Source organism: Periplaneta americana, chromosome 2, assembly GCF_040183065.1.
Source record: "Periplaneta americana isolate PAMFEO1 chromosome 2, P.americana_PAMFEO1_priV1, whole genome shotgun sequence".
Taxonomy (NCBI): Eukaryota; Metazoa; Arthropoda; class Insecta; order Blattodea; family Blattidae; genus Periplaneta; species Periplaneta americana.
In genome coordinates, this window is record NC_091118.1 from 30660614 (window position 1) to 30672957 (window position 12344).

At 36.9% G+C, this 12344-nt stretch overlaps 1 long non-coding RNA gene across 1 annotated transcript in view; it reads right to left on the reverse strand.

Moving 5' to 3' along the window:
• The window catches only part of LOC138691760 (uncharacterized), a 58723-nt gene extending 46611 nt beyond the window's left edge, over positions 1-12112 (reverse strand). Inside the window, exons 1-3 of the long non-coding RNA XR_011329956.1 lie at positions 12028-12112; positions 10139-10264; positions 2708-2893 (exon numbers count right to left, since the gene is read on the reverse strand). This is a non-coding gene — a long non-coding RNA (uncharacterized lncRNA). The remainder of the gene's footprint in view (positions 1-2707; positions 2894-10138; positions 10265-12027) is intronic.
• Between the last annotated feature and the right edge of the window lie 232 nt (positions 12113-12344).

Here is a 12344-nt window from a genome sequence, read left to right on the forward strand (position 1 = left end):
GCGAAATTAGTAATGAGTCTGGTCAAACAAGCAGCTTATTTAGGCAACATGCTTGATCTTAAGGGAAATGGTGTAGAGTAGTCCGACATATCATTTGACTTCCAAATTAGGTGTGCAGGTGTTCTCTAACTTGCAGATGAGAATACAAGAATTTGTCATTATAGCTCGGAAAGTTAGTCTGATATTTATGTCACTTTATGGGAAGGTACGAATCTCGCTAACAGCTTGTTCCGTATACCAACAAAACCAATTTCAGGGTATTGAAGGAAACTAACCCTCCCTTGTTGACAGATTTATAAAGATGAGGCTCAAGTCCTCTTTCGACCCCTGTAGACCAGATAGGTAGATAGTATCTTTAGGGAAGCAAGTGTCAGTGAGTAAGGGGCTTAGTGAGATGGGGAGACATTATTAATTATCCAATCAGATAGAAGCATCAGTTTGAACCCATGAATGAGGGCTCATATCGATTTATATCCATCTTCTTATAAGGGCATAAGTGTGATTGTAATCCTCTTAGTTTTAACAGTTCACTTGTATAGACATCTCTGTCTGTCCGTCACCCCAGATTGGTCAATCACTTAAATCTGCACTTGTACTTAAATTTAGTTCTATTGTAAATAAACTTTCATTTGGTTTTCTCTACAACCGAAGATTTAGTATTTCCGGCAAACTTCACGTCTTTACCGCAAGGTCTGAGGACACGCGATAACTGCATAATATAATGTATAATAATATCAAACGTATATACACCTCCACATCGCTCTTGTGTGAAAAAACAAGATTAATTAATGTTACTATAAAATTACATTTCTTTTCAGAATCTAATGTCTGTCTTCAAAATAAAAGAACAACTATCCATACTGGAAAATATTGTGTAGGAACTGTGATTTCTCAACAATCATTGCGATAAAAAGGTGGAACAGGGAAAAAATTAGCGTTATTTATATGGGACAATTTCCGGGACCAAAAAAGCAGACGAAAAACACAGGAAAACGACGATAATGAAAATGATGCATTGAGGTTCCACTGTATATTCTTATCATTAACTTCTATGGAGCAACTGCCGTAGTGCTACTAAATGGACACTGACAGACTGCTGGGTCTAGTAAAAATTTGTTTACAAAGCCATAAATATGCGACAAATAATGATTTTTCCCTAATGCAATTCTGACAAAGATAACTGCATCAAAAGACTGTAGTCACAGAAAATATATTCAAGAGCTTCTAGAACCCAACCCAATTCTCTACTGATCTATTACATAGCATTGTGGTACAGTATAAGCTGGCAACATTACACATTTCTCAATTTAACAAATATCGGAGCCATCCTCAATAAACAAGAGATTCACATGTGTAAGTTAAAATTCACCATTTCAGTTGCATATCAGTGATATTCTAAAAACTACAGTAGAAGCCTGATATAGAGTGGTCTGATATACTGCAGATTCAGATATAACGAAGTGATGAATATGTTTCCCAAGAAAAAAAAAAACATCACTATCAGTGAAATTATTAATTGTAGAGATTCAGTAAATTAGTCTGCCTACCGATCGATTTTGTATTACAATAATTTATCACTAACTCCATCTGGAGTGGATGACCAGTGGCATTTATAGCACCATATTATTTAAAGTCCAAATGACCAAATGTTTTGATTCTGAATAGTTTTGTAAAGTGTAAAACCAGATACGTTCACAATATAGAGAATACATTAATTTACGTATAGTGGTAGTCGTTTTTCTACCATTATCCTACCCACAGTTTTTTCACTCTACAGGTCAACTTCCAATATACTGCAGCTAAGCTATAATGCGGGGGTGAAGTATGTCCCCCAATATTCACATCATATCTGGCTTCTACTGTATTACATAATTCACACTTTGCTAACATTTAGAACTGTAGTTGTTCGACATCTTTTGCATGCTCATAAAATGATTTGTAAAACATCTACAGTAAATGGTTTAGAATTTACTTTAGCCTACTCTTTCAAACCCATGAACTCTTTACTAGAACTGCTCAATAAGAGATCCTGCATCAGTTACCTCAATGACTTAGTAATACCTTTCCAATTTTCATTTACGATATTTCTGTACAAGAGTGCTACCAAAGACGGTTTCTAGCTGACAGACAACAGAGGAAAAATTGAGTGACGACGTCAATTTGGGACGAAAACGCCACTACTTCCTCTTCAATCTTCTTAACTAAATACTCACACACCCTCCTGAGAACGTCATTTTAGAAAATGACTTCAAATGCATTCCCTGGAATTATATGCTGCGGCATTGCCAACATATGAGTTCATCTCACAGTACTTCACAATACATTTGGCCAAGTCTTATCTATCCATTACAGAGTGCTTCATAAAAAAAAAAAAAAAAAAAAAGATTAGCAAAGAATACTTTTCGGCCTTAAAATAAAGTTATACAAATAGCAGTGCCTTCATTTCAAACATTTCCCCTTTGGTAGCCCTCTTGTACAGAATTACCTCATTTACAATTGAAGTTATGTGGGTATATTTGACAGAAAAGTTGAATCTGTATACGTTAGACCAACAAATCTGCTTTGGTATAAATTTTGTTGTGTTTTATGTGCACAATTGACAATTCAATTTTCACTTACTTGATACTGAACAAACAAATTTATATACATTTGATTTCAATCATAATAAAATGCCACTCACAAAATACAAAAAATATTCCATTTCTACCTTGTGTTGCACGTGTACCTTCACAACCCCTTAAACATCTTGGAGACTACGGACAGGCAGAACTCCACAGCTATAGTTCCAATGTTGTTAGTGGATGACGGTATAGTTGTACGATGATCTGGAGCAGGAAATGCAGGACACACAGCACTGAGGGTAGACGATGTACAGTCGTCTTGATGCACTAGACTTTAGAAAAATACAAAAAATGAAGTTTCAGATATACAGCAATGAAACAAAACAAACAATTATGTTAAAATCAAGACAATTTTAGTACTGATCAGAACATTCAACACCAGATACAAATAAAATCTCCATCTACCTTCTGTTAATCTCAGCTGTTATAAAAAAATCACTGGTTTACTACAGTATTTATGTTAAAAACATAAAATTACTTAGTCACGTGTTAAAAAGTGTTAAAATTAAAAAAAAAGGCATATACCTTGGACAGACGGCCCATTTCGACATGATGTTACGTCTTCATCAGTGTCTCCTGAACTACTGATGATCTTGAATTCTGCGATGTGCATTTGTCTATTGTAGGGGTGGGGGTATGTTGCTCTTATGGTGGGGGCTGGTTGTTTGTGTGTTATGACGTATCATGACGTTGAATAATGTGTCGGTATTGAACTGTAATTGTGTATCAAGTATATGTTGTGGGTATGTTATTGTACGTTTATATATTTCGTATTGTTCTAAGATGTTTAACTGTGAACTTTTTGGTGTGATGTGTAAAATTTCCATATGTTTCTATATTGTTGTAGTCATTATTGTTGATAACGTGGTCTGCATAATTTGATGTGATAAGAGCAACATACCCCCACCTCTACAACCGACAAATGCACATCGCAGAATTCAAAATCATCAGTAGTTCAGGAAACACTGATGAAGACGTAACATCACGTCGAAACGGGCCGTCTAACACTTTTTAACGTAATTTTGTTTTTAACAAAGTGTTAACGTGAACTTTAATCAATGAGTATTTATGTACTTTTTAAATTATTATTTAAATTTAAATATACAGAATATAATCACAACACAAATAGAAATAAAATAATACAATTAATATAAAAAGGAAGATACAGTAATATCACAGTCTACTATATACAGTCGCGAAGCTTGAGGTGTTTTTTTTTTAAATCTCGTGATAAAGCGCTCCAAGCAGTTAGCAACTAGAAACAATAGACTTTCGACTGTGTCGTATTTCTATCGAGAGCTAGCTCATTGCGTATTTCACATTGATGCTTGTGAAATGTTCGTTATTGGTTGTAATGAAAATGTTAATGGCTAAAATATAATAATTGGAATAATAATATGAGACAAGGAGGAGACGTCTGTAGTGCTATAAATTGTAGCAACAGTAAGAGACAGAGGCCAGAGTTATCCTTTTTCCGATTTCCGAAAGATTCAGAAAGGTTCCTGGGTTTCCACAAGAATGCTGTGCAAAAACAAAACTCTTAATTTTGAAGTTCTTTGTGACTGTTAGAATACATTATATCCTTAAATTTCACAATGAAATGGTCCAGTCTAACCGAAAGGACATTAGATACCGGTTAAAGTTCTGTCACTTAGGCTGCTATTTCCAGAGAAATAAATGTTAGGTCTACTTTTTTTTTCAGAGGATATATTTTTAATTGTAGCTATTAATTTTGTTATTATTTTTATGTGTTATTTTACTAAAGACGTAGAAAAATTAAGTTTGTTTTAATGAAATTTATTGATTACATTTTATTTTCAATTCTGGTGGGATTATTATTGCTTAGGCAATACGAAAGTGTAACATATTTTGTCGTCTGCTAGGAGAGAGATCTGCAATGCTGAGGTGATAGTAGCGATCCTAGTGGTGGGCAACTACCCATGTTTGCATTTTTACTACATATTGAGCTTCGCGACTGTATATAGTAGACTGTGGTAATATTAACAAAATTTGAGAACCGAATGAGCCCAATATTTTTCGAAGATATTGTCATGGTCAGCCACTGAAGCACAGATTTTGAGGTGTTCCGAATCCATTTCTTGGTTTGAGTTACACAATGGGCAGTTAGGGGACTGATATATTACAATTCTATGCAGGTGTTTTGCCAAACAGTCGTGGCCTATTGCCAATCTAAATGCAGCTACAGATGACTTGAGTGGTAAATCGGGAATTAACTGTGCCTTATGATGCAGAGAGTTCCATTTTTTCCCTTGGGATTGTGTTATCAAATTTTGTTTGTTCAAGTCTAAGTATGTAGATTTAATAAATCTTTTCACAGAGTAATAGGTAGATTTAGTAACAGGTCTGTAAGTAGCAGTGCTGCCCTTCTTTGCTAAAGCATCCACATTCTCGTTTCCCAGGATTCCACAATGGCATTCTATCCATCGGAATAAAATTCTTTTATTGAGTGTTATTAGTTGAGAGACCATTTTAGTTACTTCTGGTATTTGAGATGAAGGTGTGTGTCTAGAGACTATTGATAGAATAGCTGCTCTGAGGCTGACAATATAACTGAATTCTTAAATTTATTGATGTGGCATAGAAGATTCCTAAGACTTTCACTTATTGCAATGATTTCTCCATCAAAACTTGTTGTCCCATATCCAAGAGATCTATAAAGTGAGAAGAGACAGCATGTAACACCTGCACCGGCACCTTGTTCCCTGGAGATCAAGGATCCGTCGGTGTATAAATGAAGCCAGTTTTGTGGAGGGTACCTAATACTAATTGTCTCTAAAGATAATCGTTTCATTATTTCAGTGTTTACTTCTGATTTCAGTATTTCTTCTGTTAAATGTAATTATACTCCATATTTAATAGAGTTAAAGGGTTTGGTTTAATTTGTCAGTTCTCTTTTAAATTCGAATGCCCTTCTTTTGTAAAGGTCCAAGAGAAAAATGTAGAATATAATTAACAATATTTCCGCACATTCGGACCTTCCATAGAAAATACAAAACAAAACCTGCAACTCAATGTACAAGTTCGAGAAATTATTGAACTTATAAGAGGATTTGTTGCCAATAGAAAAGGAGTGCGAAATGATTTATCTACAGTAATCTCACTAGAGGTTTTGATTTATCCAGAGAAAAACAAAACTCGAGTGGGATTTGACTATTACACGATTAGAGAAATAAAATACTCTACCCGTAATATAATAATTGACTTACTAAAATACTAAATTCTTGAAAATGTATTACTGTACCACCTCATTATTACAAATATTCCACTAGATGGCAGCAGTGTGTTATGATGAACTATTCTCTTGTTAACAGTTATGTCAACTATACAGTCTTCATTGAACTCTATGGACGATTACTTGCCAAGAAGGCTTTGTTGACTCGGTTTCGTTTTTATTAAAACAGTTACATTCTGCTTCAATTAATATATATATATATATATATATATATATATATATATATAGCAGAAGCTATAACATAATCTAAATAGTATAAAGATAAAAGATGGAAAAGTTTTAATTAAGAATGATAAATTAAACATGAATCATTTTAAAAGATACAATTATTGAAAGTACAATGTTGGCAAACAAAGAAACAAATGCTAGGTAGGTGGTAAGAATTGTAGGATAAGCAGCCATGATTGTTGAAACACACCATTCCATACCGTTTCAATGATCAAAAGTAGTATGACATACTAAAATGGGGAAAATGTTAGAACACGGACTCCACCTGCCATCCCCACCGCAAGTCACTAGGGGACGGTGGGAAGTATGGGTAATATGGGTTGGGGGGGGGGGGCGGCAACGTAAGATGCGAGGGAAAAAAAATTACCTGCTTGAGAATAAATTCCCTATTCCTTTCCCTCCTCTCTTCTCTCTCTCTTCATGTGGTGGTATTCAGTTCTTCTATGTCCTTGTTGTACATGTTATTCTTCATGTTGTTCATCTTCTTTGTTGAATCTTGAATCCTCAGCAGTCCTCAGCAGCCGGAATCCTCAACAGTCTCTCTGGAGAACACGTGTTCTTGGTTGAAAAAATTCGGAACTCGTGTATATATATGGACCAAGGAGAAAAAATTGCAACATGTGGGATGCAAGTGTCAATGATGAAGAATAAATTACTGTGTAGACATGATGGTATTTGATAAAAATTATCGTGAAAGTAATATTTCTCCCCTTGTAATAATGTTGAGGGATATATATGTTATCATAAAGCGATTTTATGTTGTATTTTAAGTGCATAAATTAATGTAAATTCATGCGACTAGTTGGCGGGCGGGTGGGGGAGTAAAGGAGCGTCGAGTTAATGGTACCTAAGCCACGACAGGCTAATCAGAGAAAGAAGGGGTGGCGAAATTAACAGGTGACGCTGGACATCTTGGCGCGCCGACAGTTTTGTGCCAACGTGCGAAAGGGTTGGATGTACGACTGTGTTCCTCTACCAGCAACATGGAATCGTTCGTCGATATTTTCGCCGTGCACAACTTCAGCAGCGATATCAGTAAGTTGATCCGGTTTTTGCAGCAGAAAGGGTTATTAGCAGGTACGTACACTTGCCCTAAATGTGGTGGCGACATGAAATTAACCTCGCGCACAGATATTGGTGATGGGGCCACGAGGAGGTGTTACAGAAAATTACACAAAACACATGTAAACTGGACGATTAGGAAGGGCTCTTGGTTTGCCTTTTCTAAGATGTCCATGTCCCGTGTTTTTGATCTCATGTCTGAGTAGCTGAGTTATCGCAGAAGCAAGTGAAATCGGTAATTGATGTAGGCATAAGTAGTACCACCGTCACGGACTGGTACAACTTCTGCAGAGAGGTATGTGCGGAAGTACTTTCCAGGCGGCCACAAAATCAGATAGGAGGGCCTGGACACACCGTCGAGATCAACGAATCCAAGTTCGGGAAAAGAAAGTACAACTGAGGTAAGCGCATCAAGGGCCAGTGGGTGTTTGGGTGCATAGACCGTGAAACCAAAGAATGCTTTCTTGCCACAGTGGAGGACAGGACTTGAGACACTCTGTCGGGAGTGTTGAAGGAAAATGTCCTTCCAGGAACAACAATTCATTCCGATTGTTGGAAGGAATACGAATCTTTGAGTGACGAAGGTTACATTCACATGACTGTAAACCATTCGAAAAATTTCAGAAATCCAGCAACAGGTGCCCACACGAATACTGTAGAGTCGATGTGGAGACGTGTGAAGGGAAGTATGCCTAGCAGCAATAGGAATAAAAAGATGATGGGTTCGTACCTCGCCGAGTACGTGTATAGAAAGTTCGATGTGGAGACGTGTGAAGGGAAGTATGCCTAGCAGCAATAGGAATAAAAAGATGATGGGTTCGTACCTAGCCGAGTACGTGTATAGAAAGTTCGATGTGGAGACGTGTGAAGGGAAGTATGCCTAGCAGCAATAGGAATAAAAAGATGATGGGTTCGTACCTAGCCGAGTACGTGCATAGAAAGTTCGATGTGGAGACGTATGAAGGGAAGTATGCCTAGCAGCAAGAGGAATAAAAAGATGATGGGTTCATACCTAGCCGAGTACGTGTATAGAAAGTGGAGGTTCCACAATAAGACGACTGAAGAGTGTTTCCATTCATGTCTCAGCGACATTGTTACGGTGTACCCAGCAGCAACTTGCGACGAGGTTAATTCATCCCCTGAGCAGGCAGGACCAAACGAGGAGACTTGCTAATAATTCCCCTGCAAACAAGAATCGTTGTCAAACCTAAAGGTACTTTTCAGTGCCTACAAATAATCAGAAAAGAGCAGAGTCAGCATTTGTCAAATATGCATCATGTTTTCGAAAAGGCACTTTTCAGTGCCCAGCACCCCTCGTCAGGGCTTGCAGCCCCGATACCCCACTTTTTACATCATGTGCTTTTCCTCGATGTTCATGGAGATAGTCAGTGGCCGCCATGATGTTTCAAGGTGGCACATGTCTCGAATGGAGCGAGATGCAGCGTGAGAACACGAGAGAGGGAGGAGTCTGCAAAGAAAGTAGCAAGTTGCAAGGTAGGTGCAGTGGGGGTAGAGGGGAAGGTAGCAGACCGTGTTCTGGAGTTTATCCCTAAAGTGTAATAGTTTAAATGAAATGTTTAACAATATGCAATATGGTTTTTGATTTAATATCCCGACTGAAATTATAAATCGGCTATACAAAAACATGATTTTATGGTTCAAACATAACATTATGTTATTAAACTAGTAGATCCTGTAAAAACATGGGTATTCATGATTAAATTACATAAGTTAGGTCAGGTGCAACAGTGTTCATGAGTAAGATAGTTATATATAATAAAAGTAATATAATACAGTTATATGAACATTTTTTAATGATTGAATAAAATTAATAAAATCGGTTAGAAACCATAATATAATACAGTTACATGAACACTTTTTAATTTTTTGCTTGATTAAGAGTTCTATTTTGTTTGATATTGAACTGTATTTTGTTAATTCTAGCTGCAATTTTATGGGGTAATATGTTTCTTTAGGGATCATAAATATTCTGCAAGGCTATTTCCGAATTAAGAACAAGTTGTTGAATTGAGTTAGTATGATTTTCATCTAAATTGTATTTTTGTCCATTCTTTAAAAAGTCTGTTTCTTTGTTATCAAAAGTGACATGTGACAAATTAACTATTCGGTCTTGAAAAGAATGCTGAGCCAAGGGTTTGAAGTTGGATTCTTGTTTCTTCAGTTTTTGTGAAGCACGTAGATTTTGAAGTTTCTTACGTAGCTTGAGAAATTGAAATCTGACTTTGTTACTAATGCGTAGAAAAATTTCTTTTTGAATGAGTTCCCATTTTATGGGATGTATAGCATGGAGTATATTAAGGTGACACTTATATAATTTCAGGTTGATTTCATCTTTCCGTATAAAAATTGATTTGATTTCATTTACTAACCAAGTTCTTGTGCAAAATTTGTCTATGTATTCAGCACTTCGGGAATGTATGTTAAGGTTTAATGTTGATGTATTTGGGTTTTAAATCTTCCTTTAGGCATGTTTTGTTAAACCAAATTTTTTTTTTAGCAGTTCAATTTGGAGACGCATGTCGTGGTACTGACTGACCAAGTTTTCTTCACTAGTAACCATGATTAAATTACATAAGTTAGGTCAGATGCAACAGTGTTCATGAGTAAGATAGTTATATATAATAAAAGTAATGTAATACAGTTATATGAACACTTTTATTATATATAACTATGGATATTCGTATCTGTTCAAAATTGTGAAATTGGCAACACTTACAACCAGTTTTTTCTCACCATTCCCATTGGAACACAGCTAGCAACATTCCAGCTCCAATGCGGCAAACTATACTAAACCTTGCTGCTGAGGGATGCAGACATTGTTGGAAACTGATTAGTTGACACAGGTTATCATGCTAACTGTTTATCACATGTCCTAAGCAAGTACTGTCAGGAATGACTCGTTCTAGCAATATAACAATTATAATAATTCTAACAGAAATTTTTATGCATTTACCTCATCCACTATGCCCACTGTGTTGCTGCTGCTCATAATTCTGTGGTCTCAGACTTCTCTAGTTAGCACCATTGTCCGAATCCTCTGTGAGGTTCTTGTAACAGTCCTCATCAGCAACAACATAACCTGTAACATAGTATGAATTGCACATTATATAGAATGTTCTGAAAGAAAATTCTAATATTTAGAAAGGAGGCAGTATGTATCAAAACAAGAAATAAAAGTCCTATAAACATGGATCCTAAAATTAATATCTAGTGAGTAATGAGCAAATGTTTAGCATTACTGTAAGAGCAGCATATCTTCCACTGTGAGCTCTTTGGCAAGAAAGAAATGAGGAAACAATATAACCGTTTGTCACTACGTATTAGTTTTGTATTTGTTGAACAGGGGCTTGGTTTGTTTCTTTCCCAAAAGCTCACAGCAGAAGATATGCTGCTCTTAAATGCCATCGACCAGGGCCGGGATCGAGCCCGCAACCTCGAGCATAGAAGGCCAGCGCTATACCAACTATGCTACAATAGTCGCGACGCTGTTATTCCCGGCGTGACTCCTCCTCTTTGCTTACGTCTTAGGAAGTGAAGGTTCAATAAAGTCTAGGTAGGTAGTATCGTTCGCCATTTTTGTTCTTTCGTTGCCGAGCTACCATACGAGGAATCTATTTGCCACACCGTTAAACATTATCATGTCGTAGCTCCTATGATAATAAATCAAACGCACTGTAATTCAGCAAATAATTGGGCGGCAAATAACGTCTTCGTGTGCTTTCTGCGAACGCCAATGAAAGAGCCAAAATGGCGGGCGATTATATTACGTATTGGATAAACTCCAGAACACGGACTGCACCCTTTCCCTCTTACTTAAAAATTCCAACCTTGTGCACACAAAATAAATTATTGGCACTGTAAAGTGCCTTTTCGTAAATATAATGATGCGCATTCGACAAACGCAGACAAATCTGCTCTTTTTAGTATTTTAAGACATAATTTGGTAGGTGCAGTCCGTGTTCTAAAATTTAATTTATCAAGCCTTAAGAAATGAATAACGTCTTCATAAGCGAATCACAAGACGCACACGTTTAAATGTAGCCGACCTGCAACGCGATTGGCTGCCGGAAATTAGAGCGAAGGGACTATAATATAACCTTAAAAGAATCGAACATGTTAAATATTTTCGACTTCCATGATAATGACGAATCCCGACTATTTTAACAACAAACGTTGCAAAAGACCAAAGCACGTATTCCGGATGGATCGTGCAGCAAACTCGTAAAGCGGTGTTTGGATTTACTGCTCGATTGCTGCAACGCTGCTACAGCGAAGGTAAAGCAAATGTAATAAAAGAACGTTCTTGCTGCAGCGTTTCACGTTTCGCTTAAAAAAAAACGCATGTTATATTACTACTAGTCAGCGAGACCATCTTACCCCATTCTCTCTTGGCTTAGTTGCCTTATTAGTTTCACTTATGAGGATGAAACCTGTTGACTATAAACCACAAACAACATTAAATCATTTCCCCTTATTCCGTATGTTACCATAGGCCATAGTCCTTTTTGTACCTAGCGATGACTATCGATATTATAAAAACAAGCGTCGGTATGATATTAATAGTAAACCGAACAAATGAAAACATATAAAACGAAATATAACAACTTTTGTTTAATAGAAAGGAAGCTGGGCAGAAAAGATGCAAAAGTAATCGAATGAAACTTACACAAGAATGAAGACATTACATAAAAAACTCTACGCCACGTGCACAACAAAGACGCAGCAGAGAGAAAAAAACAAGCAAATGCGCTCAAAATACTTCAGCGGAAACAAATTACGAAACGCGAAAATTATTCCATACTTGCGATGTACTTAATTGTAAGAGAAATGAATTCAACTTACGGAAGAATGAAATGAAGGCAGCACAACACAAAGAAACTCTCGTCACAGAAGGTCTAACAGCAGCACACCATACCCGAACCACGCTACAGAGCGAATGACGCTTTGAGGATAATTCTAGAAGAGGAAGGGTGAGTTTCCCCTCGCACACAGAAAGGGGAAGCTCACAGACAATACACTCCCTCCAACTTGAGAGAGAAATGGAGACGGTAACAATGGAGCCTACCTGCACTGGCGACTGGCGTGCACGGACATGTTTCACAGGCTGACTGAGATGGAAACTGGATTAAATGTGAAGCACAGGAACGCCATTTCATAAT